Source organism: Pleurodeles waltl, chromosome 6 (assembly GCF_031143425.1).
Source record: "Pleurodeles waltl isolate 20211129_DDA chromosome 6, aPleWal1.hap1.20221129, whole genome shotgun sequence".
Classification (NCBI taxonomy): domain Eukaryota; kingdom Metazoa; phylum Chordata; class Amphibia; order Caudata; family Salamandridae; genus Pleurodeles; species Pleurodeles waltl.
Window position 1 is genome coordinate 34356710 of NC_090445.1, and position 22150 is coordinate 34378859.

Consider the following 22150-nt stretch of genomic DNA (forward strand, 5'->3'; position numbering starts at 1 on the left):
GCATCTCGGTGTCGAGGCTTGTCTCCAGCACTTTCTCGGTCCCGAGAAGGCTGCGTGCCGGTGTCTCGACCGGAGTCGGACGATCTCGGCACTGTTTGGGCCTTTTTCGGTGCCGACGGTCGGTCACCGATTTTATGGGTCGAGCCATGGCCTGGTGGCAGTGGCGTCCCCTGGGCCTTGTAAATGTTTCTTTGTGTGGTTTTCGACGTCTTACTCACGGTTTGTGTATCGTCGAATCCTTCGGAGTCTGAGTCTTGGATCGAGAAGGTACCTTCCTCTTCCTGTTCCTCGAACTCCCGTCGGGCTGTCGGTGCGGACGCCATTTGAAGTCTTCTGGCTCGACGGTCTCGGAGTGTTTTTCGGGACCGGAACGCACGACAGGCCTCGCAGGTGTCTTCGCTGTGCTCAGGTGACAGGCACAGGTTGCAGACCAAGTGTTGGTCTGTGTAGGGGTATTTATTGTGGCATTTGGGGCAGAAACGGAAAGGGGTCCGTTCCATCGGCGTTCCTCAGCACGCGGTCGGGCCGACCAGGCCCCGACGGAGGATCGAAAAACTACCCCGAAGGGCACCGGAGCTCTTCGATCTTCGATGCGGTGTTGAATCTAAGTACGCCGATCCCGAACGCAACAATACCGACGAAAATCTTCAGAAATTAACTATGTTTTCTGTTCCGAAACTCGGAGCGACAGGAACACGTCCGAACCCGATGGCGGAAAAAAAACAATCGAAGATGGAGTCGACGCCCATGCGCAATGGAGACAAAAGGAGGAGTCACTCGGTCCCGTGACTCGAAAGACTTCTTCGAAGAAAAACAACTTGTAACACTCCGGCCCAACACCAGATGGCGAGCTATTGCAGAACATGCGTATCTACAGCGACAGATGCCATCGAACTAAGTATTTCTCTAAAATCAGGCAGCAACAGTTCTTGTGAAGGTGTAGGCTCATTAAATGAGAAGGGTGGTGTCAAGGTCAGTTTCAAAGACAGCCTCAGCACCAACCTTAGTTAAACATTTTCAACACACACACTAAACATGACAGTTACCACCCATGGGCAAAGGAAACAGTATCTCATTATGCAGTATTCTCCAAACAGTGGGTCACGATCCACTGGGGGGTCAAGAAAGTCCATGAAATGAAAACACCTTAAATTCTGTATCCATCTTGCCACATTTGCTGCACTTCAGAAACAGAGGTCAAATATCAGGCTATGTCTACGGACAAATTGCAGCTTCATTTTTGAACATGGGGCTTAGTATTTACAGAATCCTCTCACTTTCCATTCAGAGGAAGAAAAGTAATGAAAATGTCACTTACCCAGTGTACATCTGTTTGTGGCATCAGTCGCAGTAGATTCGCATGTTCTGCAATAGCTCGCCATCTGGTGTTGGGCCGGAGTGTTACAAGTTGTTTTTCTTCGAAGAAGTCTTTCGAGTCACGGGACCGAGTGACTCCTCCTTTTGTCTCCATTGCGCATGGGCGTCGACTCCATCTTCGATTGTTTTTCCCCGCAGAGGGTGAGGTAGGAGTTGAATTGTAGTAATAGTGCCCATGCAATGGAGTGACTAAGTATGCACCTATTTAAGGTTGAGATGATACATATATAAATAATTGAAGGTAACTTCCAAACTGCTACAGGCTCCCGGGGAGGCGGGTGGGCACATGCGAATCTACTGCGACTGATGCCACGAACAGATGTACACTGGGTAAGTGACATTTTCAGTTCGATGGCATCTGTCGCTGTAGATACGCATGTTCTGCATAGACTAGTAAGCAGTTATTTCCCCAAAAGCGGTGGATCAGCCTGTAGGAGTGGAAGTAGTCTGAAATAATGTCCTTAATACAGCTTGACCTACTGTGGCTTGTTGTGCGGATAACACGTCTACACAGTAGTGCTTGGTGAATGTGTGAGGCGTAGACCATGTGGCTGCCTTACATATTTCTTGCATTGGGATGTTTCCTAGAAAGGCCATGGTAGCACCTTTCTTTCTGGTTGAGTGTGCCCTTGGTGTAATGGGCAGCTGTCGTTTAGCTTTAAGGTAGCAGATTTGGATGCATTTAACTATCCATCTGGCTATACCTTGTTTTGAAATTGGGTTTCCTGCATGAGGTTTTTGAAATGCAATAAAGAGTTGTTTAGTCTTTCTGATGTTCTTTGTTCTGTCAATGTAATACATTAATGCTCTTTTGACATCTAATGTATGTAGTGCCCTTTCAGCTACGGTATCTGGCTGTGGAAAGAACACTGGAAGTTCCACTGTTTGATTTAGATGGAACGGTGAAATAACCTTTGGCAAAAATTTAGGATTGGTCCTTAGGACGACTTTATTTTTGTGTAGTTGTATAAAAGGTTCCTGTATAGTAAACGCCTGAATCTCGCTTACTCTTCTCAGGGAAGTAATGGCGATGAGAAATGCCACCTTCCAGGTTAGGAACTGTATGTCGCAGGAGTGCATGGGTTCAAAAGGTGGACCCATAAGTCTAGTTAGGACAACATTTAGGTTCCATGAAGGAACAGGTAGTGTTCTTGGTGGTATAATTCTCCTAAGGCCCTCCATGAATGCTTTAATGACTGGTATTTTATATAGGGAAGTTGAATAGGTAGTCTGCAGGTATGCAGATATTGCTGCAAGGTGAATCTTAATGGAAGAGAAAGCTAGGTTAGATTTTTGTAAGTGAAGCAAGTAACCCACTACATGTTCTGGAGTTGTGTGTAATGGTTGTATTTGATTAATATGGCAGTAGCAAACAAACCTCTTCCATTTACTTGCATAGCAGTGCCTGGTGGATGGCCTTCTTGCTTGTTTTATGACTTCCATACATTCTTGGGTAAGTTGTAAGTGCCCGAATTCTAGGATTTCAGGAGCCAGATTGCTAGATTCAGCGATGCTGGATCTGGGTGTCTGATCTTTTGGTTGTGCTGTGTCAACAGATCTGGCCTGTTGGGCAATTTGATGCAGGGTACCACTGATAGGTCTAGCAGCGTTGTGTACCAGGGTTGCCTTGCCCAAGTTGGTGCTATAAATATGAGTTTGAGTTTGCTTTGACTGAGTTTGTTTACCAGGTAAGGAAGGAGAGGGAGAGGAGGAAAAGCGTAAGCAAATATCCCTGACCAGTTCATCCATAGGGCATTGCCTTGGGATTGTTTGTGTGGGTATCTGGATGCGAAGTTTTGGCATTTTGCGTTCTCCCTTGTCGCAAACAAGTCTATCTGAGGTGTTCCCCAGAGTTTGAAATAAGTGTTCAGTATTTGGGGGTGAATTTCCCATTCGTGGACCTGTTGGTGATCTCGAGAGAGATTGTCTGCGAGTTGATTTTGTATCCCTGGTATAAACTGTGCAATTAGGCGAATTTGGTTGTGAACTGCCCAATGCCAAATTTTTTGTGCTAGCAGGCTTAACTGCGTGGAGTGCGTCCCTCCCTGCTTGTTTAGATAATACATTGTTGTCATGTTGTCTGTTTTGACGAGAATGTATTTGTGAACTATTATTGGTTGGAAAGCTTTTAGTGCTTGAAAAACTGCTAGAAGTTCTAGGTGATTGATATGCAGTTTTGTTTGATGTACGTTCCATTGTCCTTGTATGCTGTGTTGATTGAGGTGTGCTCCCCACCCTGTCATGTAAGCATCTGTTGTTATTACGTATTGTGGCACTGGGTCTTGGAAAGGCCGCCCCTTGTTTAAATTTATGTTGTTCCACCACAGAAGCGAGAGGTAAGTTTGGCGGTCTATTAACACCAGATCCAGAAGGTGACCCTGTGCTTGAGACCACTGTGATGCTAGGCATTGTTGTAAGGGCCTCGTGCAGTCTTGCGTTTGGGACAATGGCTATGCATGATGACATCATGCCTAGGAGTTGTAATACCATCTTTGCCTGTATCTTTTGTGTTGGATACATGCGTTGTATGATGGTGTTGAAATTTTGAATTCTTTGTGGACTTGGAGTGGCTACTCCTTTTGATGTGTCTATTATGGCTCCCAGGTATTGTTGTACCTTGCGTGGCAGAATTTTGGATTTTGTGAAATTGACGGTGAACCCTAGTTTGAAGAGGGTTTGTATGATATGATTTGTGTGAATTGAGCACTCTATTAACGAATGGGCCTTGATTAGCCAGTCGTCTAGATATGGGAACACATGTATTTGCTGCCTTCTTATGTGTGCTGCGACTACTGCTAGACATTTGGTAAAGACTCTTGGTGCGGTTGTTAATCCGAAAGGCAGTACCTTGAATTGGTAATGTATTCCTTTGAATACAAACCTTAGGTATTTCCTGTGCGATGGGTGTATTGGTATATGGAAATAAGCATCCTTGAGGTCTAAAGTTGCCATGTAGTCGTGCAGTTTTAGCAATGGCAATACTTCTTGTAGTGTGACCATGTGGAAGTGGTCTGATTTGATGAAAGTGTTCACTACTCTGAGGTCTAGGATTGGTCTCAGCGTTTTGTCCTTCTTTGGTATCAGAAAGTACAGTGAGTAAACTCCTGTGTTTATTTGTGTGTTTGGCACTAATTCGATTGCATTCTTTTGCAATAGTGCCTGCACTTCTATCTCCAGGAGATTGGAATGGTGTGTTGTTAAATTTTGTGCTTTTGGTGGTATGTTTGGAGGGAATTGTAGAAATTCTATGCAATAACCATGTTGGATAATTGCTAGAACCCAAGTGTCTGTAGTGATTTCCTCCCATGCTTTGTAATAATGACCTATTCTTCCCCCCACTGGTGTTGTGTGGAGGGGGTGAGTGACATGTGAGTCATTGTTTAGTAGTAGGGGTTTTGGGGCTTTGAAATCTCCCTCTATTTCTAGGGAATTGCCCTCCTCTATATTGTCCCCGAAAACCTCCTCTATACTGTCCCTGGTAAGTGGACGGTGTTGCTTGTGAGGTGCTGGCTTGTGTGCTTTGACCCCGAAACCCCCCTCGAAAGGGCGTTTTACGGAATGTGCTGTAATTCCCTCTGCTCTGCGGGGAGTAGAGTGCGCCCATGGCTTTGGCAGTGTCCGTATCTTTTTTGAGTTTCTCAATCGCTGTGTCCACTTCTGGACCGAACAGTTCTTTTTCATTAAAAGGCATATTGAGAACTGCTTGTTGAATCTCTGGTTTAAATCCAGACGTTCGGAGCCATGCATGCCTTCTGATAGTTACAGATGTATTAATTGTCCGTGCAGCTGTATCTGCAGCGTCCATGGAGGAACGTATCTGGTTGTTGGAGACGGTCTGTCCCTCCTCAACCACTTGTTTTGCCCTATTTTGGAAGTCTTTGGGCAGATGTTCAATGAGATGTTGCATCTCGTCCCAGTGGGCTCTGTCATAGCGCGCAAGTAGTGCCTGGGAGTTCGCGATGCGCCACTGGTTTGCAGCTTGTGCTGCGACTCTCTTACCAGCTGCATCGAACTTGCGGCTTTCTTTATCTGGGGGTGGTGCATCTCCAGATGTGTGAGAGTTGGCCCTTTTCCTAGCTGCTCCTACAACAACAGAGTCTGGTGGCAGCTGTGTTGTGATGAAAACCGGGTCCGTAGGAGGCGGCTTATACTTTTTTTCCACCCTTGGTGTGATTGCCCTACTTTTGACCGGGTCCTTAAATATGTCTTTTGCGTGCCGGAGCATACCAGGGAGCATAGGCAGGCTTTGGTAGGAGCTGTGGGTGGAGGAGAGTGTGTTGAACAAGAAATCATCCTCGACCTGTTCTGAGTGGAGGCTTACGTTGTGAAATTGTGCTGCTCTAGCCACCACCTGAGAGTACGCGGTGCTGTCTTCTGGTGGAGATGGTTTTGTAGGGTATGCCTCCGGGCTGTTATCTGACACTGGGGCGTCGTATAGGTCCCATGCGTCCTGATCTTGGTCACCCTGGCTCATGGTGGTGTGAGCTGGGGAGTGTGATGGCGTTTGTGCTGGTGAAACGTTAATCACGGGCGGAGGAGAGGGTGGTGGTGTAACTCTTTTCACCACTTTTGGTTGTGGTGCTTGTTCCGTCTGGAACTCCAACCTTCTCTTTCTCCTAATGGGGGGAAGGGTGCTTATTTTTCCTGTCCCCTGCTGAATGAAGATACGCTTTTGCGTATGGTCCACATCAGTTGCTTGTAGCTCTTCCTCAAACCTATGCTTTTGCATTTGGGAGGTTAGCGAGTGCTCTTCTGTATAAGAGCCTGAAGCTGGGTCGCTTGCAGTTTGTTTCGGCATCGAAACTTTGTCTGCGTGTTTTTTCGGCTCCGAGGTGACTTTTTTCCTTTTCGGGGCCGAAACCTCTCGGCGTCGATCTGTTTCGGTGCCGCTGTCTCGGCGTCGAGCCGTGTCCACACCGGCATCTCGGTGTCGAGGCTTGTCTCCAGCACTTTCTCGGTCCCGAGAAGGCTGCGTGCCGGTGTCTCGACCGGAGTCGGACGATCTCGGCACTGTTTGGGCCTTTTTCGGTGCCGACGGTCGGTCACCGAATTTATGGGTCGAGCCATGGCCTGGTGGCAGTGGCGTCCCCTGGGCCTTGTAAATGTTTCTTTGTGTGGTTTTCGACGTCTTACTCACGGTTTGTGTATCGTCGAATCCTTCGGAGTCTGAGTCTTGGATCGAGAAGGTACCTTCCTCTTCTTGTTCCTCGAACTCCCGTTGGGCTGTCGGTGCGGACGCCATTTGAAGTCTTCTGGCTCGACGGTCTCGGAGTGTTTTTCGGGACCGGAACGCACGACAGGCCTCGCAGGTGTCTTCGCTGTGCTCAGGTGACAGGCACAGGTTGCAGACCAAGTGTTGGTCTGTGTAGGGGTATTTATTGTGGCATTTGGGGCAGAAACGGAACGGGGTCCGTTCCATCGGCGTTCTTCAGCACGCGGTCGGGCCGACCAGGCCCCGACGGAGGATCGAAAAACTACCCCGAAGGGCACCGGAGCTCTTCGATCTTCGATGCGGTGTGGAATCTAAGTACGCCGATCCCGAACGCAACAATACCGACGAAAATCTTCCGAAATTAACTATTTTTTCCGTTCCAAAACTCGGAGCGACAGGAACACGTCCGAACCCGATGGCGGAAAAAAAACAATCGAAGATGGAGTCGACGCCCATGCGCAATGGAGACAAAAGGAGGAGTCACTCGGTCCCGTGACTCGAAAGACTTCTTCGAAGAAAAACAACTTGTAACACTCCGGCCCAACACCAGATGGCGAGCTATTGCAGAACATGCGTATCTACAGCGACAGATGCCATCGAACAGTTAATTACACAAGAATCTTGCTGAGATAGTGTGTGAAAAGAAAGGCTACAGGATGTCATTTTTTAAATAAAATGACAATCAACTGTATACATTCAGCAGAATAAAGCACTTTTTTTTTTAACAATGAAGTATGATGGAAACAGATTGCAATAGGATCAAAACAAAATCAAGGCACTTTACTTGCTGATGCACAAATTACATTTTCACTGAAGAACAAGTTACTTTTGGTAACGCTCTGTCTGGTAGACACTATCTAACTGCCGATTTCTTTCCTTACAATTGTCTCCAGGCATCAGACTGGATTTGGAACTTTTCTTGAAGAGTACCCCACTAGTAGACATTTGGCTCCATGTAGCGTCTGAGTCTTTCGTGGCAGAAGGGACGTGTCTAGTCCCTATATAGGTGCCACCCCAGTGCCCTGATGTCAGTTTCTTTTTGTGACTTTCCACTCCAGGTGCACAGAGACACGAAGACCACTGACCATTGATGTGGAAAACTAGGGCCCTGCAAGGGGAAAAACCATGTTCCTAGAAATACGTTCACAAGAGCAGGGAGGATGGGTGGGTCTAAGTAATATACGGCTAGTATCCACAAGATAAAGCGTTACCAAAGGTATGTCGTTTTTTCATCTGATAGACGTCTAGTTGCAGATTCCTTACCTCAGAATAGATACTCAAGCAACACTTCCCCGGAGGAGGGTTTGCAGGCTTATTCCTACATATAAGGAAATCCTGCAGGACCGAACGGCAAAGGGCTCGTCCGAGAGAACTGACTGTTCAGGCCGTAGTGTTTTGTGAATGTGTGCAAGGAAGTCCATGTTGCTGCCTGGCAGATGTACAGGACTGGAACTCTGCGTTCTTACGCAGTGGTCACAGCTTTAGCTCTGCTGGAACATGAACACAAACCCTCAGGAGGTTGCTTCTTGGGGAATGCATGGAAGATTTTGGTACAGAGCAGGATACATAAGGAACGGGTCCGCATTTGCATGGATTGTCCTTTCTGCGTTCCAACATATCCCACGAAGAGTTGGTAGTCCACCTAGAACTCATGTGTGCGGTCAAGGTAGAATGACAGTGCTCTTTTTGGGTCCAACCGTGAAGTCACACCCGTTCCTTGGAGGGATGTGGCAAAGCATTAAAAATAAGTAGAGTGATGGATTGGCCTACATGAAAGGGAGTGACCACTTTTGACAGACAGGAGGCTCGAGTAGAAAGATGTTCAAATATGAAGGCTTGGACGAAAAAGCATGAAGCTCTCGGACTCTCGGGGCAGATGTCACTGCCAGGAAGAAGGCCGTTTGGCTGGTAAGGAGCCAACTGTACAAGGGTTTAAAGGGGGTGAACAAAAGGAAGGCGAGGACAAGAATGATGTCTCAATGAGAAGGTGGAAACAGATGTTGTAAACCTTTCAGAAATATATTTGCAATAGGGGACTTGAAGAGGAATGGCTGATTAGGCAACAGCAGAAAAGCTTGAAGAGCAGACAGATAGCCCTTCAAAGTGCCAAAGCAGAGCCCTGCTGGACAAGAGAAATGAAGAGACGCACCTGAGAGGCAGAAAGGCAATTGATCTGTTTCTCTGCACAACATACCACAAATGTTCCCCAACAGCAGGATTATATAATCTTTGTGGAGGGATGCCTGGCTGGCAAGATAATGTTACAGACTTCAGGTGCAGGGTGAATGTTGTCAACTGTCACCACTCAATTTTCATGCAAGAAGGCAGTGAGTTGACAAGTAAGGGTGGAGAACCCCACCTATGATAGAAGATCCTGTCTAAGGAGCAGCCTGATCGGAGGGGCCTTCTCTCTAAGGAGAGCCTAATGGCAGCTGCTCAACAGCTCAGGATACCAAACTTTCTGTGACCAATCCGCAGCCATAAGATGGCTTGGACCCACTAGTTACTGATCTTCCTGACTGGTGTGGGTAGAAAGGCATACAGGAGGCCTGAGTTCCACTTGAGGTGAAAAACATCTTCAAGGAAGAGCTACCTTGGAAACTCCAGCATGCACAACTGCTGATATTGACGATGGCGAACAGATCTATCCAAGGCTCTTCCAACTTTTGAAACACCTTGCACCACCTTCGGATGGAGAATAAATTTGTGATCCACTAGGAGTGTTCAGCTGAGATCATCTACCCTGTCATTCAGAAAACCCGCCAACTGATGAATCCCTAAGTCTATGCCCTAATGTTCCAGCCATGTCCATGGCAGGGACTCTTGGCAAAGGATCTTCAACCCCTCCCTGCCCTGTTTTCAGCAGTGGCGGTGTCCTAGAACACCTGTACTAGCCTTCCCTTGATAGCAGGTACAAAGGCTTTCAATGCCAGCCGCACTGCTCTGAGCTCTAACAGGTTGATGTGGAGTCCAGATTCTACTGGAGACAAGAGGCCTCCCAGACGGCCGCCCCAGGAGTAACACATCTGTGACTGCTGTCAGATGTGGCTGGGTAAAGGAGAGATGCCTGTCACTGACTCGAATGCAGTTTAATAACCACCACCACAGATCTCTAGCAGTTCCCTCCGAGATCTGGACCATGTTGGAGAGATTCCCCTGAAGCTCCGCCCACAGGAACTTCAGGTCCCACTGCAGAGCCCACATATGCCAGTGGGAATGTTTCACTAGCAGAATGAAGGATGCCATGAGTCTCAGCAGCCTCAGTTAGGGCCTTATTACGACTTCAGCAGAGAGGGTTAATCCGTCCCAAATGTGACAGATATCCAGCCCGCCCTATTACGAGTTTCATTGGATATAATGGACTCGTAATTCGGAGGGCGGGATATCCGTCACATTTGGGACGGATTAACCCTCTCCGCCGAAGTCGTAATCAGGCCCTTAGTCTCACCAAAACCCAGGATAGAGGCTGAAACATCAGTATCACAGCCTGAATATCTCAGACTCAGCATTCGGAAGGATAAGGCCGAAACTGCACCATGGTCTATATAGGAAGCTGGCTCTGTATATACTATATCAAAATGAGATATAGTGTGCACAGAGTCCAGGGTTCCTCAGAGACTTGAAAGAGGCTAAAGTAGATAATACTAATGCTCTCTTTTGTGGTAGTGTGGTCGAGCAGTTAGGCTTATCAGAGGGTAGTGCAAGGCATTTGTTGTACACACAGACAATAGAAGAAGCACAGACACAATGACAACTCCAGACCAATGGTTTTTATATAGCAAAAATATTTTCTGTTAATTTATTTCAAGAACTACAAGATTCAGGTGGCAGGTAGGTACATGAATAAATAGGCATTCCACATATGTATCAATACCACTGATTGGAACTGGCAAGTTATACAGTTTTCAAATAAATAGCAATAACCTGTTTTAAAAGTTAACAGTGCAATTCTCAGAAACAGTTCCTGGGGAGTAGAAAAGTTACTAGGATTTGAAGGAAAGTGCACGACTTACAGTTCCCGGGGGTGGGGGGGTCACACAGGTTATGGTTTAAGTTAACCCCAAACACCTGCCAACAACAACACTGGGTCAGCCGGGTGCAGAGGTCAAAGATGAGGCGGGGGTTTAGAGGAGCATTGGGGGTAGGGGGGTGCCACAGGTCAGCACCAAACATGCGGGGGCTCCCAATGATTTCCTATAGGAGGACACTGGGGGCCAGAAAGATGCTGCAGGTGAAGTCCAGGGGGTCGGTTCAGGGAAACCAAAGGCTGTACAAGGAGGGGGCTGTCTGCTGGATGTTGCTGCACCGAAGTTCTGATTCCCCAAGGCCAGGGAGCTGCGGGTGCAGAGGAACCTTTTGGCTTTGGGAATCTACATACAGTTCTGTCGCAGTTAGGTGGGGTTCTCTGGATTCAGGCTGCAGGCGTCGTCGTGGTGGACTGGAGGGGTCAACCCAGGGTTGGCACTTGCTCAGAATCGCCTGGGGACCAGCTCTAGTCGGTTGGGCTACCTGGACACGGGCCATGGATGTCAGGTGCAGAGAGGCAGGACTTGCGGATCCGGGCGGTTCTTGAGTCCTTAGATGGAGTTTCTTTTTGGACAGGGCTGCTGTCCAATGGAGTTCTTGGTCCTCTGTGAAGCAAGCAGTCCTCTGAAGGCTTATCAGAGGTCGCTGGACTCTCAGGATGCGTCGATTTCTTTTGCAGGGCTTTTTGATGCTGGAGACAGGCCGATAGGGCTTTTTGATGCTGGAGACAGGCCGATTTTGGGCTTTTTGATGCTGGAGACAGGCCGATAGGGCTGGGGCTAAATAAGTTTACATCTTCCGTCTTCTCTGCTGGAGTTTCAGCTTAGCAGTCCTTCTTTCTTCTTGTGAGGTTGCCAGGAATCTGACAAACAGGGCTAAGGGGAGCCCTTAAATCCTGGATTTAGGGACGTTACAGGGGTCAGAGGGCAGTAGCCAGTAGCCAATGACTACTCACCCTGAGGGTGGCTTCACGCTTCCTGCTCCCACTCCCTTTGGGAAGGGTTCTGCAGGGAGGGGGTCACTTCAGCTATGGACACCTTATGGGTGGTCCCAGCTGAAGCAGTCACTCCTCCTAGTTTTTCTTAAGTTTCCTGCCGAACTTGCTGCCCAAAGTGGGGCTTTGTTCAAGAGGCAGGCATCTCCACTAGCTGAAGTGCCTTGGGGCATTGTAGGTTGATTTCGAAGTTTATTGAAGAGCAGGTCGTGCTCTTAGTGGTGAGATTTTATCTTAAGTAGATAAAGGGCATTTGCTGGAGTTTGCTGGCAGTCTGCCAGATGCAATATTTATTGCTCTTTTCCGGTTTCTAAAGATATGAAGTTACATAACTAAAGGAACACTGTGAATAGAACAAGTTGTTTGCTTTTATCTGTTTATCTGTATTGCAAGGAACATTCAGAGGAAATTATTTCTTCCATGTAAAGGATATTTTTGTTTTTGCAAAGAGGATACTAGCTTAAATGTTTTTGGAAGATTACCCTTTATTTAAGACAGGGTATTTTAGAAATGCAGAATATTGCTGAATTGTCTAATTAATATCAGGTTTAACAATATCTTTAGAACCCTTATCTTGGGGGGTATTTTTTTATTTTCATTTTGGGTTTTGTCTGTCATCATTTTCTTGGTGTAATATTCAGTAAATTTTGGTGAGTTTGTGCGAGAAAACAAACTCACGACTGAGAGATTATAACAGTGTTATAGTTAGTTAAAGATTACATTGCTGTGTCTATTGCTATTTTTTGCAGGTCTCCTTCCCGGCACTCCCCTTCATAATTCCCTTTCCCTCACCTGGCCACTCTAATGCTACCAAGGTTGCCAGAGTTGGAGGTGCCTGGAGGTGGGCCTAACTTGTCATCTCGTACAGATCCTGAGGAATAGAAGCTTCACTCCGACACCTCACCCTCAGAACAGGCTTTGTTCCTGTCCTCAGAGAGCACAAAGGCTCTCACCCCATGGGGTCAGAAAGTTGTCTGCTAGTGGCAGTCAGTCCTACACTGGAGGGGTAGGTAGAATACAGGGAGTATCTCTAAGATGCCCTCTGTGTGCATTTTGCAATAAATCCCACACTGCATTCATTGTGCTGAGAAGTTTGATACCAAACATCACAGACTACGCTGCAATCCTTAGGGATCCTCCCTGGTCAAAGGGCCCTTGGTACCACTGGTACCTTTTAGAAGGGACTCAGCTGTGTGCGAGGGGGGTGACAATTGTGGAACAATGGTACAGTTTTAGGGAAATAACAGGTGCTGGGGCCTGTTTAGCATGATCCCAGCACACACTCAGTTAAGTTAGCATCAGGTATCAGGCAAAATAAAAAGGGGGGGCATGTAAGGGGCCAGTTTCCTACAGTCTAGAACAGAGGGGATGACAGGGAGCGTCTGAGAGGATGTTAGGCATGATTTTGGCACGTTGACAGTGAACCTCAGCAAAAGCAAGAGGTCTCACGCAATCTGGAGGTGGGAAATAGCCTGGGGCAAACGTGCCTTCAACAGCCAGTCGTCAAGATCGGGGAAGACTAGCACCCCTTATCTCTGCGGATGAGCTGCAACAGTCACCATCACCTTCATAAACATCCAAGGGATACTGTTAAGGTCAAAGGAGTGCACCTTGAACTGGAAGTGCTCGTGGCCCACTGCAAACCGACTGAACAGGGAGGACGGGAATGTGAACATATGCGTCCTGCAAGTCCAACGCATCCATCCAATTTCCTCAGTCAAGGGCAAACTGGACCTGAACAAGCGGGAGCATTATAAATTTCTCTTTTTTGAGAAAGAAATTGAGAGGGTGCAAGTCTTGGATAGGACTTAGATCTTTTTCCTTTCAGGGCATCAGAAAGTAGAGGGAAAAGAAACCACAACCTACTTCTGGCATCCGCACCATCTCTGTGGCTACCTTGGCCAAGAGAGCGGTCACTTCCTGGCGGAGAAGGGATAACTGGTCCTGTGTCATCCTGTTGTAAATGGGTGGCATAGATAGAGGAGTGGTCATGAAGAGGAGGGAATAGCCCCTTTAGACAATTTAATTAATCCACCAGTATGAGCTTAGAGACTGCCAGTGGGGTAGGTAATGGTGGATCCTGCCTCCCACTGGGGGCCCACGATTGTACAGGGGCAAACTAAAGGAGTTTAGAGACTGCAGCTTGCAGAGGGGGCAATGGACTGACCAAACCTCTGGCTACCTAACCCAAAGGGTCTGTGGGCACAGTATCGGCCACGCAAAGGCTGTGAAGCTTTCAGACCGTGGTGACTGGGCTGGAACAGACATGCTGTGAGTCCGTTCCATGGCCAAGAAAGGGGTGAAAGGCAGAATGAGGTTAGCAAGGGGCCAAGGAAAGGCCCAACTACCTTAGAATAGTATCTTTGAAACACTCCAGCACTGTGTCTGCCTTGTCTCAGACGAGTCTCAAAGGGCATGTCCATAAGCAATACTTGGAAATTCTGCAAAAAGCCAGTCACCCTCAGCAAGGCAAAGCACCTAAGGGCCAATGATGAAACCGCTCTTCCCAGTGAGACAGTCGTGTGTAGTCCACATTGAATTGTGAACTTTGCTGTGACTCTCCTTTCAGCAACGGCCTGGGACAGAATGGCTTGGGCCTCCTCTGTGACCTCTGGCAGTACCCACTGAGTGGGAGAAGCAGCCAAAAAGGCACATGGTGTACATGGACCACAGTGCCAGGATGGCAGAAAAAAACATCTTCCACATGGTGTACAGCCTCTTGGACTCCCTGTTCCATGGGGTGGTTGGGAATGCACCAGGATTCACTCAGGACGTTGAGGCCAAAGGAATAGGGTGTTGGATGAGGAAAATGGGGTTCCCTGGAACACAGCGGTGGCGGCGGGCATTTGCCTTGTTCAAAGGACCTCATGTGCACAGTTTTGATGTCTGTGAGGGCTTCAATGAATAGGAGAAGAGGATCAGAAGGGGGGAAACTAATGTCTTGACTAAGGTGCCTCAACTGTGAGACCTGGATGCCACAGAGAGCAACTGAAGGTCAAGAACCTCAGCCACCACCACCACCATTGCAAAAGTGGCTCCCTCCTCCATAGCAATGGTAGTATCTGGAGAAGTACAGAGTCGCTGGCGATTGCCAGGCCCTCACACCAGTCCAAGTTGGGATTCAGGGCTGGTATTCTTCAGTGATCTCCCCCCCCCCCTTTAATCCTCTCCAAGTCTGAGCCCATAAGAATAAGGCTGGGGATGAGACCTGGGAAGCATGGACCCAGTTGATGTCTTCTGATGCCCATCCACCTCTGCATTGGAGTCTGGGATCAGAATGGGGTTGGATTTACTGGTCAACACCTGGAGCATCAACATCAATTCCGGCACCAGGGAGCGTCAAGGTGGCATGACCGGCACTGATCCAGACCCATCATTGTACCCACGGATTCTGAATGGCACCGTGGCTGGAGCTGCTAACACGGAACCAGTAGGGACCACTCCCAAATCCATGAGGACCTTAAGGCACACCAGTGATTACGGGCTGCCCAAATGTGAGGTGCATGGCCTCATCTGGTGGGTAAGTCTGGTGGGGGTCGTGTCGGCTCTCAGAAACTGTGGGTTTTACAGAGATGGCAGAGCCAGACCTGAATGGCGATTCTGCCTCGTCTGCCAACGGACGAGGTGTACTCAAAGACCTTTTCGACTTCTTGCTGTTTTGCGGTGGGATTCATGTGAATGACCCGACGACAGTCTGACGAAGATCTTGGACTCATCAACCACTCCTGGGACCTTACTCTGGACCAGGATCGAGATTGTCAAAGCATTGCACACTGAGCTGTCAGGAGATTGAAGGATCACTCCTCAATCCCATCAGGTTCATTGCGCTGCAATAGGCACAGGCCTTCAGATCGTGGTTGCGCTCGAATCACCAAAGTCATACAAGGTAAGTGTCTCAAAAATATTTTGACAAAATTAAAAAAAACATAGCCAAAAACTGGCTAGATGGTAGCTCTCTTCAAATGCTCGCTGACTTGCGCTGAAAGAAAAGAACTAAAGTCAGCATGCTGGTCGTGATGCCTATAATAGGCTTACGCATGTCACTTCCGGCATGGACATACCCAACGGTGCCACATGGAGCCAAGCAACGCCTTCTACTGATGCGTAGGGGTACTGCGTAATGAAAATGTCACTTACCCAGTGTACATCTGTTCGTGGCATCAGTCGCTGTAGATTCGCATGTTTTGCATAGCTCGCCATCTGGTGTTGGGCCGGAGTGTTACAAGTTGTTTTTCTTCGAAGAAGTCTTTCGAGTCACGGGACCGAGTGACTCCTCCTTTTGTCTCCATTGCGCATGGGCGTCGACTCCATCTTCGATTGTTTTTCCCCGCAGAGGGTGAGGTAGGAGTTGAATTGTAGTAATAGTGCCCATGCAATGGAGTGACTAAGTATGTACCTATTTAAGGTTGAGATGATACATATACAAATAGTTGAAGGTAACTTCCAAACTGCTACAGGCTCCCGGGGAGGCGGGTGGGCACATGCGAATCTACAGCGACTGATGCCACGAACAGATGTACACTGGGTAAGTGACATTTTCAGTTCGATGGCATCTGTCGCTGTAGATACGCATGTTTTGCATAGACTAGTAAGCAGTTATCTCCCCAAAAGCGGTGGCTCAGCCTGTAGGAGTGGAAGTAGTTTGAAATAATGTTCTTAATACGGCTTGACCTACTGTGGCTTGTTGTGCGGATAACACGTCTACACAGTAGTGCTTGGTGAATGTGTGAGGCGTAGACCATGTGGCTGCCTTACATATTTCTTGCAATGGGATGTTTCCTAGAAAGGCCATGGAAGCACCTTTCTTTCTGGTTGAGTGTGCCCTTGGTGTAATGGGCAGCTGTCGTTTAGCTTTAAGGTAGCAGATTTGGATGCATTTAACTATCCATCTGGCTATACCTTGTTTTGATATTGGGTTTCCTGCATGAGGTTTTTGAAATGCAATAAATAGTTGTTTAGTCTTTCTGATGTTCTTTGTTCTGTCAATGTAATACATTAATGCTCTTTTGACAGCTAATGTATGTAGTGCCCTTTCAGCTACGGTATCTGGCTGTGGAAAGAACACTGGAAGTTCCACTGTTTGATTTAGATGGAACGGTGAAATAACCTTTGGCAAAAATTTAGGATTAGTCCTTAGGACGACCTTATTCTTGTGTAGTTGTATAGAAGGTTCTTGTATTGTAAACGCCTGAATCTCGCTTACTCTTCTTAGGGAAGTAATGGCGATGAGAAATGCAACCTTCCAGGTTAGGAACTGTATTTCGCAGGAGTGCATGGGTTCAAAAGGTGGGCCCATAAGTCTAGTTAGGACAACATTTAGGTTCCATGAAGGAACAGGTGGTGTTCTTGGTGGTATAATTCTCCTAAGGCCCTCTATGAATGCTTTAATGACTGGTATCTTATATAGGGAAGTTGAATAGGTAGTCTGCAGGTATGCAGATATTGCTGCAAGGTGTATTTTAATGGAAGAGAAAGCCAGGTTAGATTTTTGTAAGTGAAGCAAGTAACCCACTACATGTTCTGGAGTTGTGTGTAATGGTTGTATTTGATTAATATGGCAGTAGCAAACAAACCTCTTCCATTTACTTGCATAGCAGTGCCTGGTGGATGGCCTTCTGGCTTGCTTTATGACTTCCATACATTCTTGGGTAAGTTGTAAGTGCCCGAATTCTAGGATTTCAGGAGCCAGATTGCTAGATTCAGCTATGCTGGATCTGGGTGTCTGATCTTTTGGTTGTGTTGTGTCAACAGATCTGGCCTGTTGGGCAATTTGATGTAGGGTACTACTGATAGGTCTAGCAGCGTTGTGTACCAGGGTTGCCTTGCCCAAGTTGGTGCTATTAATATGAGTTTGAGTTTGTTTTGACTGAGTTTGATTACCAGGTAAGGAAGGAGAGGGAGAGGAGGAAAAGCGTAAGCAAATATCCCTGACCAGTTCATCCATAGGGCATTGCCTTGGGACTGTTTGTGTGGGTATCTGGATGCGAAGTTTTGGCATTTTGCGTTCTCCTTCGTCGCAAACAAGTCTATCTGAGGTGTTCCCCAGAGTTTGAAATAGGTGTTCAGAATTTGGGGGTGAATTTCCCATTCGTGGACCTGTTGGTGATCTCGAGAGAGATTGTCTGCGAGTTGATTTTGGATCCCTGGTATAAACTGTGCAATTAGGCGAATTTGGTTGTGAATTTCCCAACGCCAAATTTTTTGTGCTAGCAGGCTTAACTGCGTGGAGTGCGTCCCCCCTTGCTTGTTTAGATAATACATTGTTGTCATGTTGTCTGTCTTGACGAGAATGTATTTGTGAACTATTATTGGTTGGAAAGCTTTTAGTGCTTGAAAAACTGCTAGAAGTTCTAGGTGATTTATATGCAGTTTTGTTTGATGTACGTTCATTGTCCTTGTATGCTGTGTTGATCGAGGTGTGCTCCCCACCCTGTCATGGAAGCACATGTTGTTATTACGTATTGTGGCACTGGGTCTTGGAAAGGCCGCCCTTTGTTTAAATTTATGTTATTCCACCACAGAAGCGAGAGGTAAGTTTGGCGGTCTATTAACACCAGATCTAGAAGATGACCCTGTGCTTGAGACCACTGTGATGCTAGGCACTGTTGTAAGGGCCTCATGTGCAGTCTTGCGTTTGGAACAATGGCTATGCATGAAGACATCATGCCTAGGAGTTGTAATATCATCTTTGCTTGTATCTTTTGTGTTGGATACATGCGTTGTATGATGGTGTTGAAATTTTGAATTCTTTGGGGACTTGGAGTGGCTACTCCTTTTGTTGTGTCTATTATGGCTCCTAGGTATTGTTGTACCTTGCACGGCAGAATGTTGGATTTTGTGAAGTTGACGGTGAACCCTAGTTTGAAGAGGGTTTGTATGATCTGTTTTGTGTGATTTGAGCACTCTATTAACGAATGGGCCTTGATTAGCCAGTCGTCTAGATATGGGAACACATGTACTTGCTGCCTTCTGATGTGTGCAGCGACTACCGCTAGACATTTGGTAAAGACTCTTGGTGCGGTTGTTAATCCGAAAGGCAGTACCTTGAATTGGTAATGTATTCCTTTGAATACAAACCTTAGGTATTTCCTGTGCGATGGGTGTATTGGTATATGGAAATACGCGTCCTTGAGGTCTAAAGTTGTCATGTAGTCGTGTAGTTTTAGCAATGGTAATACTTCTTGTAGTGTGACCATGTGAAAGTGGTCTGATTTGATGAATGTGTTCACTATTGTGAGGTCTAGGATTGGTCTCAGCGTTTTGTCCTTCTTTGGTATCAGAAAGTACAGTGAGTAAACTCCTGTGTTTATTTGTGTGTTTGGCACTAATTCGATTGCATTCTTTTGCAATAGTGCCTGCACTTCTATCTCCAGGAGATTGGAATGATGTTTTGTCAAATTTTGTGCTTTTGGTGGTATGTTTGGAGGGAATTGTAGAAATTCTATGCAATAACCATGTTGGATAATTGCTAGAACCCAAGTGTCTGTAGTGATTTCCTCCCATGCTTTGTAATAATGACTTATTCTTCCCCCCACTGGTGTTGTGTGGAGGGGGTGAGTGACATGTGAGTCACTGCTTAGTAGTAGGGGTTTTGGGGCTTTGAAATTTTCCTCTATTCCTAGGGAATTGCCCTCCTCTATATTGTCCCCGAAAACCTCCTCTGTACTGTCCCTGGTAACTGGACGGTGTTGCCTGTGAGGTGCTGGCTTGTGTGCTCTGACCCCGAAACCCCCCTCTAAAGGGTGTTTTACGGAATGTGCTGTAATTCCCTCTGCTCTGCGGGGAGTAGAGTGCGCCCATGGCTTTAGCAGTGTCCGTGTCTTTTTTGAGTTTCTCAATCGCTGTGTCCACTTCTGGACCGAACAGTTCTTTTTCGTTAAAAGGCATATTGAGAACTGCTTGCTGAATCTCTGGTTTAAATCCAGACGTTCGGAGCCATGCATGCCTTCTGATAGTTACAGATGTATTAATTGTCCGTGCAGCTGTATCTGCAGCGTCCATGGAGGAGCGGATTTGGTTGTTGGAAATGGTCTGTCCCTCCTCAACCACTTGTTTTGCCCTATTTTGTAGGTCCTTGGGCAGATGGTCAATGAGATGTTGCATCTCATCCCAATGGGCTCTGTCATAGCGCGCAAGTAGTGCCTGGGAGTTAGCGATGCGCCACTGGTTTGCAGCTTGTGCTGCAACTCTCTTACCAGCTGCATCGAACTTGCGGCTTTCTTTATCTGGGGGTGGTGCATCTCCAGATGTGTGGGAGTTGGCCCTTTTCCTAGCTGCTCCTACAACAACAGAGTCTGGTGGCAGCTGTGTAGTGATGAAAGCCGGGTCTGTAGGAGGCGCCTTATACTTTTTTTCCCACTCTTGGTGTGATTGCCCTACTTTTGACCGGCTCCTTAAAGATTTCTTTTGCGTGCCGGAGCATACCAGGGAGCATAGGCAGGCTTTGGTAGGAGCTGTGGGTGGAGGAGAGTGTGTTGAATAAAAAGTCATCCTCGACCTGTTCTGAGTGGAGGCTTACATTGTGAAATTGTGCTGCTTTAGCCACCACTTGAGAATACGCAGTGCTGTCCTCTGGTGGAGATGGCTTCGTAGGGTATGCCTCCGGACTGTTATCTGACACTGGGGCGTCGTATAAGTCCCATGCGTCTTGATCTTGGTCACCCTGGCTCATGGTGGTGTGAGCTGGGGAATGTGATGGAGTTTGTGCTGGTGAGACGTTAATCACAGGTGGAGGAGAGGGTGGTGGGGTAACTTTTTTCACCACTTTTGTTTGTGGTGTTTGTTCAGTTTGGAACTCCAATCTTCTCTTTCTTCTAATAGGGGGAAGGGTGCTTATTTTTCCTGTCCCCTGCTGTATGAAAATACGCTTTTGCGTATGGTCTACATCAGTTGAGTGTAGCTCTTCCTCAAACCTATGCTTTTGCATTTGGGAGGTTAGCGAGTGCTCTTCTGTATAAGAGCCTGAAACTGGGTCGGTTGCAGTTTGTTTTGGCACCGAAACCCTGTCTGCATCTTTTTTCGGCTCCGAGGTGACTTTTTTCTTTTTCGGGGCCGAAACGTCTCGGCGTCGATCTTCTTCGGTGCCGCTGTCTCGGCGTCGAGCCGTGTCTACACCGGTATCTCGGTGTCGATGCTTGTCTCCAGCACTTTCTCGGTCCCGAGAAGGCTGCGTGCCGGTGTCTCGACCGGAGTCGGATGATCTCGGCACTGTTTGGGCCTTTTTCAGTGCCGACGGTCGGTCACCGAATTTATGGGTCGAGCCATGGCCTGGTGGCGTCCCCTGGGCCTTGTAAATCTTCTTCCGAGTGGTTTTCGACGTCTTACTCACGGTTTGTGTATCGTCGAATCCTTCGGAGTCCGATTCTTGGATCGAAAAGATTCCCTCCTCTTCTTGTTCCTCCAACTCCCGGTGGGCTGTCGGCGCGGACGCCATCTGAAGTCTTCTGGCTCGACGGTCTCGGAGTGTTTTTCGGGACCGGAACGCACGACAGGCCTCGCAGGTGTCTTCACTGTGCTCAGGTGACAGGCACAGGTTGCAGACCAAGTGTTGGTCTGTATAGGGGTATTTATTGTGGCATTTGGGACAGAAACGGAACGGGGTCCGTTCCATCGGCGTTCTTCTGCACGCGGTCGGGTCGACCAGGCCCCGACGGGGGATCGAAAAAATTACCCCGAAGGGCACCGGAGCTCTTCGATCTTAGACGCGGTGTTGAATCTAACTACGCCGATCCCGAACGCAACAATACCGACGAAAATCTTCCGAAATTAGCTATCTTTCCGTTCCGAAACTCGGAGCGACAGGAACACGTCCGAACCCGATGGCGGAAAAAAAACAATCGAAGATGGAGTCGACGCCCATGCGCAATGGAGACAAAAGGAGGAGTCACTCGGTCCCGTGACTCGAAAGACTTCTTCGAAGAAAAACAACTTGTAACACTCCGGCCCAACACCAGATGGCGAGCTATGCAAAACATGCGTATCTACAGCGACAGATGCCATCGAACGTAAAGTTTCCTAATCCAGTCGGATGCCTGGAGATAACTCCAAGGTAAGGAATCAGCAGCTAGAAGTCTATCAGAAACTCGATTTACACACAGTATCATTTGAGTGCAATATACTTTTATCAGTAAAACGGTGTCTATGTAAATGTAGTGGCCATTTAAATGTAAAGTGTGCCGTCTATAAATGACTGTGCACTAGCACACAATGCTTTAGAAGCATTAAAACAAAAAAAAGAAAAAGAAATCACACCCACCTCAAGTTATTAAAGTTTTTCATTTTACAAAAGTTTGGGATCACTGAAACGGACTGAAACATTCGAACAAAGTAACTCCACACCTATTTCATTTAGTTTAATCTGATCAAATTAATTTATACACAGTTATTTTATTAGCGTATAGGACAAAAACATTTTCAAAAGCACAAGGCTCAAACCACAGGCAACACTAAGTAGCTTGGTGTTCGACTGACCACATCTATGAACTGTCTAAAGTTGCCCCTTCATCAGACGTCCACTGAATCAGAGCATGGTCTGTAAGGGT

General features: G+C 47.3%; 1 protein-coding gene across 6 annotated transcripts in view; it reads right to left on the minus strand.

Moving 5' to 3' along the window:
• Nucleotides 1-22150, minus strand: part of PRRC2A (proline rich coiled-coil 2A) — a 1008219-nt gene that overhangs the window by 644241 nt on the left and 341828 nt on the right. The gene's annotated exons all lie outside the window — the stretch shown is intronic.